Genomic DNA, 6,619 nt, shown 5'->3' on the forward strand with positions numbered 1-6,619 from the left:
AATAGGAGGGGGGGTCCGGTGGCTTGGGGGAGGGGCAAGCCGAGCGGCGGGGCTCCCGTGTCCGCCATGGACACCGGCGGCGGCGGCGCGTGCTGGAGAAGGAGAGGGGCGCGGGCGGCTGGGCCTCGGCTGGGCTTCGGCCCGGTGGGCGCGCGCAGTCTTTTTTTTTTAAATACGTTCCGCGGAAAAATTCGTAGAAAAATAAATAATAGTCCAAAAAAATAAAACAAATTTTCCCCGTCTAGTTAGAAAATCTAGAATAGGGTGAACATTTTTCTAACACAAAATAACTTTTGAAAATATGCAATATTTTTAATGCAATTAAAATTGCAAATAAAATCCGAATAAATTTCAATAAATGATTTTAACACTTTTCCTCCAGTATTTCAATTGTTTTGGAGAAGTCATATTTTCTCCTCTCATTTATTTTTAAAATGAAATATTTTTCCGGAGAGAAAATAATTAAAACCAAAATCCTCGTCTTATTATTTGATGAAAATCAAATATGTAAATTTGAGAAAATCCCCAACTCTCTCCGAGGGTCCTTGAGTTGCTTAGGATTTATCGAGGATTTGTCAAAATGCAATTAAAACATGATATGCAATGATGATCTATGTATAACATACCAAATTGAAAATTTGGGATGTTACAGAGACTTGTGCACTTGTTGATAGAATAGAGGCTAGACACGTCTACTTCTTTACACTCGAAGAAGAAAGAAGCACGCAAGATCGAGCCTCCGCAGATCAACAATGAATGCATCGAGAAGGCACTAATCCAACTTACAAGAGCAGTTATGGAAGTTGGATATCTTCTAAAATGTATTCTTGTGGTTCTTGTTTTCTTTGGTCTTGCTTTTCTAGTCAAAATTTTGGTGATGTATTTCCATGTACCAAAAAATCAATGATGAAAAAAAGATATGTGAATAGTGCACGTACTCAATGACAGAGCACGGGATGGTAGCCATGGACATGGTCGGCCCTTTTTGAAGAGAGTACTCATAAATAACTTTGATGTGTCCCGTCAACTCGCAGAACGACGAGAAGCTTGCTTACTACGCCTTCTCCCTCGCCAACGCGTGCGCGGTGGCTCGCAGCACGAGGAGAAACTTTTGCTTACAAGCGATGGACGTGCAGCAGTTCATTTGGTGTCAGATTGCCAGAAGTACTACCATAGTACCATCATTATTGTTCGACTTCCGGAAGAGGAGAAGAGCCAAGCGCAAGGTCACCTACTAACCTAGTACAGTACTACTATAGCCAAAGCTGGTCCACCTTTTTAGAGCATGGTTAATAAATATAGGCGGCTCTTGTAGCGGCACATCATTTAGAGCAAGTACTCTCTTCGTAGGAACAAAGGAAGTGAAACAAAAGTTGGAGTAGATGCTAGATTGCCAAGTAAAAGATGATTACATAGGAAAAAATTCCTATAGCATTCTATCCTATGAATCAAATGACCCATGTAGGAAAATTATGAGGCGGGTCTCTCCAACAGTGTTCCTGGGCTCGCACCTAACATCACGGTGGTCGAACTTGGAGTCATTCATCTGGTACACGTGGCATCTCAGATCTGGACACAAGGTGACGCGACCTCTCACTTCCTCCGCCATTTGAAGCGGCGCGCCGGTGGAGGGCTAGCATACTCCAATATTAGGTTGGCTCTATGTGATGTGGCAACTTCATATACTAACCGGATGCAGGCTATACTACTACGATACTCACACTCCAAGAAGTGACTCGAAAACCATTCATAAATTGAGTCTATGACATGCATTCGCAACTGAAATGTACCATTCATTAAATACAACAAGTCATCAACACACAACGACAACGAGGATACATGTTGGATTATAGATTATTTCCAACAAAACATTCTAGCAAAGACTAAAGTTTTCATCACACAACAAATAACAAGCAATGAAATGAACTTCAACTCAACCAATCCTCGGCGTTGGAAACGCTTGCTTTGAACCATAGGTGCTCTGGGAAGGGCCAGCTACTGTCAATATCAAGAGCAACGCAGGACTGATCATCCAGGCTGAAGCGGCATATATCAGGACCAGGGTAGGGAACCACCGAAATGTCCGAGGTATAGATACAGTTGCTTCTCATAAATGGTAGTAACATTGTGTCAACAGCAGCTGGATCGCCTTTCACCATCATTGGATAGTTTGGTCCAAGGAAGAGTGAGTTTGTTCCAAGACTATCAATACTGAACCAGGGAGAAGATGTTTGCGCTAGCACACTAGTATCCATCCTGAATACCATGCAACGGGTGTTGGAATAGGTCAGGAGAGGGCGACCACGGGAGACAACACCTGCTTCCTCAGTAGTAACAGTCTAAGTGCACTGTATACAGACAAGAAGAGGTGATCCATCGGAATTAGTTGCCAGGCGCCACTGAGTATATAAGTTCTGCTCCTCCTCATGCCCGTGATCATCACCATCGTCATCTCCCCCTTGCTTATAAATTTTTTTCAAGTATAGGTGGTGGAATGTTCACAGGACCTTGGAAACACAAGAAGAAGGTTAATTAGTAAAGGGAAACTTGCTAACCCGCATGCATGTGGATGAAACAATTATAATTACGATGGAAGACAAACGTACCGAAACTACGAGGATCCCATGCAAAAACAGTGCCACGAGTGGTGGCAGCAAACACAAGATCCTCGTATTCAATTGCATCACAGTACACATCCGTGTATAGAAACTGATTTTTGAGCAATATCCATCCAGTCGAACCACGAAGGATGGCAACAAGCTTGTCGAAGATAGCAACAACTTGATAGTTCTTGTAATTCCAAGAGCGGTTGGGAACTCGACAAATTGCTATCTTCAGTAGACGACAATCACCATGATCGTATTTGAACGTACGTAGATCATCTGTGTGCTCAACCTCAGGGCACTCGGAGATTTTTGGAAGTGGAATCCGCTGACGAGTGTACACATTCACAAGTTCCCAGTCGCAATTGTACCCAATATAAACAACCCAATCTCCATTTGTGCCAGCCCAGGACTTACCCTTAAGCGATGGCATCTTGACATCACACGTATCATTATCAAACGGCATCAACTTGCACAAGGCGAGGCCTCCGTCATCCGCGCCCATGCGAACAGGCTTATAGCGAAGAAGATAAGGGAGATCAAACCGCTCCTGGACCCTTGGGTTCCTTGTAATGATGTTATTAGTTGAGTCGAGAATGGGCTTGAACGAACCTGCCATGCTAGCCGAGGTGATGATGTCGCACCGATCAATGAGTTCCCCCACCACGTAATCTTTCAGATCGGGGCAAGAATAACGGGGTCGTTTCCGGCTTGTTCCCTCCATGGAGAAGACGATCGAACAATGGCAGAAGGAAGGGTGAAGGCAAATGGAGGAGGGAGGAAGAGCGTGCGACAGCAGTTCCAAATCGAGAGGGAAAGGCGAAGAGTCGGTGGACGGTTGCCAGTTTGCCACGGTACACGAAGAGGTGCCCCGGCCTACACGTCCTTTCGGAAATTGTACAAAAGGACTCGCCGTCGTCTCACTGACATGTTGGAACGGGACCACATGTCAACGAAACATCGTGTGTAATTTCTCGTGCAAAATGCGATCTGGCCGCGTTGGCCCGAGGTGCCGCATTATTTCTCGACTTTATTGTTTTAATGGCATGCCGTTCAGTTTTGAAGCACGACTAAGTGGTACTGTTTGTAGAGAAAATATAAACTACTCTACCACTACTCCAGCTCTAGTACTACACTACAGGAATCAGCTATTTTGCCGTCTGCCACGGCGGACGGCAAAGGCACGAACGGCGGACGGCAAAGGCCTTTGCCGTCAGCCGCGGACGGCAAAAGGCTCCGGCAAAGTAGGCTACGGTAAACAGCTACTTTGCTGTCTGCTTCCTGGCGGCTGACGGCAAAGGCCCTTTGCCGTCTGCCGCGGACGGCAAAGAGGGCGGACAGCAATAATTGTGCTCTCGGTCCGTTAAGTGGCTAACGGCAGGCCTTTGCCGTCCGCCGCGGACGGCAAACTTTCTAGTGCCTTTGCCGTCTGCCATATGATGTCATCTACACGTCACTACATGGCAGGCCTTTGCCGTCCGCCGCTGACGGCAAACTCTTTGCCGTCTGCCACTGTAGGCAAACTAACCAAATGGGTCAGCTCCCAGGAAGCACAGCTGGATGCCACATGGCGTGCTTAGAATTATACCCCTTGAAGTACCCTGGACGCTCTGGATCTGGCTCGAGAGCGTTTAACTGATCCAGGGTCTGTTGGCCTGTCAATGCAGGTGGTGCAGAGTTTTTGACAACTCTACCTCTGATGAAGTTCTTCTTGTCTTTCCTGAACTTATGGCGAGGATTCAGGAACTGTCTATGCATGTCGAAGCAAGAAAACTTGCGACCGGCCTGAAGCCAACGAAACTCAAGAGCTCCCTTGCATGTGGGGCACGGGAACCTTCCATGCACACACCAGCCAACGAATAGCGCATACGCCGGCAAGTCATGCGTCGAGTACATGTACCAGACACGCATTATGAAGTTCCGTTTGCTATAGGCGTCGTATGTCTTGAACCCATTATCCCAGGCTTCTTGCAATTCGTCCTTAAGCGGTTGCATGTACACATTCATATTTTTCCCCGGATAGTTGGGCCCTGGAATTATCAACGTCAGGAAAATGTTCTTTCTTTGCATAATCTGTCCGGGGGGAGATTGAGTGGAAAGACAAATACGGGCTAACAACTATATTGGGCTGTCGTCATACCAAACACACTGAACCCATCCGTGCTGATGCCGACTCGAGGATGCCTCGGATCTGCCGCTTTGTCACCATGTAATTCATCAAACTTTTTCCACGCAACACCATCCGATGTGTGTACAATCATCAGATTCCCATCTGCATCTAGTTCGGTTCTTTTGCCCGTTTTGTGCCATGTCATCTGTCTGGCCGTCTCTTCGACCATGAAAAGACGTTGAAGTCTTGGTACGATTGGCATATACCGAAGAACACTAACGGGGATTTTGGTCTGTGTCTTCTCACCCATACCGTTGTCTACCACAACATACCTGGAAGACTTGCAAATGGGACAATAGTTCAAGTCCGCATAGTCAAGCCTAAACAAGACACATCCTTTCTCACAGGCATGTATCTTATCATAGGGCATCTTCAGTGCACGGAGGATTTTGTCCGGCTGGTACAGGTTTGCAGGCATTACATGGCCTTTGGGTAGAAAGCGTCCAAATACTGCCATCATTGCATCGTAGCATTCTCTGCCCAAGTTGAACTGAGCCTTCAGAGCCATTACTTGTGAGATGGCATCCAACTGACAAAGCTCAGTGTGCTCATGGAGCGGACGTTTTGAAGACTCCAACATTTCATTGAAGGCCTTTGCAGATTCCTCCATCTCCTCGTCCGAATCCCGAGCATCATCGAAGTCTTGCACCATGTTTTCCATCCCGGTACCATGCTTGTCGGTGCGACGACGATCCACCTCAGCTCGGTCATGTTGGGCAGACTCACCATGAAATGTCCACACCGTATAATCGGGCGTAAAACCACTCTTCTGCAGGTGTTTGCCCATTTCAGCCTCTGTCCTCTTTTCCCAATTGCCGCACCGTAAACAGGGGCACCAGGTTTTCCTCCGGCCATTTGCAAATGCAGCTCGCACAAACCCCTTGGTTTTTGTGAACCATTCAGTGCTCCATTTGTTCTGACCAATGTGACCGGTGTACATCCACGCACGATCACTCATCTTGACTTTCAGAGCTACTAGACACACAACAAATATATATATATATATATATATAATTCACCATGTATATATTCATCAGTTGATCTACTTTGTCAATTTTATTACGTCCATGCAACCTACACTCTAATAGGTAATGATAGGTCCTAATCCCACCCGAGTATGTTTAGATTGGGTTCATTTTCCCATGCTATGCTCCGGATCCTACGCAAAATTTCGGCAGCACCTCCCCGCTGTTCTCCTGATACACGTCTCTGCAATAAACATAGAGGATGTGTACCCGGAGAACAACAGGGGAGGCACTGACGAAATTTATGCGTCGGATCCGGAGCAAAGCATATGGGAAAACGAACCCAATCTAAACATACTCGGGCTGTCCATGGATAGCGTTGGACAATTCGAAAGAATCAAGGTTATAAATATGCAAATGCATGCATATTTATAACTATGACGCTTTCGAACGGGAGACACATATTGGTTACGCATACTGATGATTCAAGACACATATATAGCTAGCTATCAAGTTTCATCGGAATAGATCAAATAATTAATGGGGGAGGAGGACATGTCATTTGTGCTCACCCACGAACGAAGGGGCAGAGCTCGTCAAACGCACGGCGAGGTCGTCGAACACCAAACCTCGCAGTAATGAAACAACTGCACATTTAAAACTACCCGATCAACACAATTATATATGATGTTTTTCATAACAAAATCGAAAGATATATGACCTAACTAATAATTCACAAATATATGACCCCGTCGGCTTCTGGAAGGCCAAAGAACACCTTTTCGGGAGGTGTCGGGGGTCGGGGTGTCGTGTCGGTCTCGGGGTGCCGTGTCGGGGTCGAGGTCTCGGTCTCGTGGTCGGGGTGTCGGGTCAGGGTGACG

Source organism: Triticum aestivum, chromosome 2D (genome assembly GCF_018294505.1).
Source record: "Triticum aestivum cultivar Chinese Spring chromosome 2D, IWGSC CS RefSeq v2.1, whole genome shotgun sequence".
Taxonomy (NCBI): domain Eukaryota; kingdom Viridiplantae; phylum Streptophyta; class Magnoliopsida; order Poales; family Poaceae; genus Triticum; species Triticum aestivum.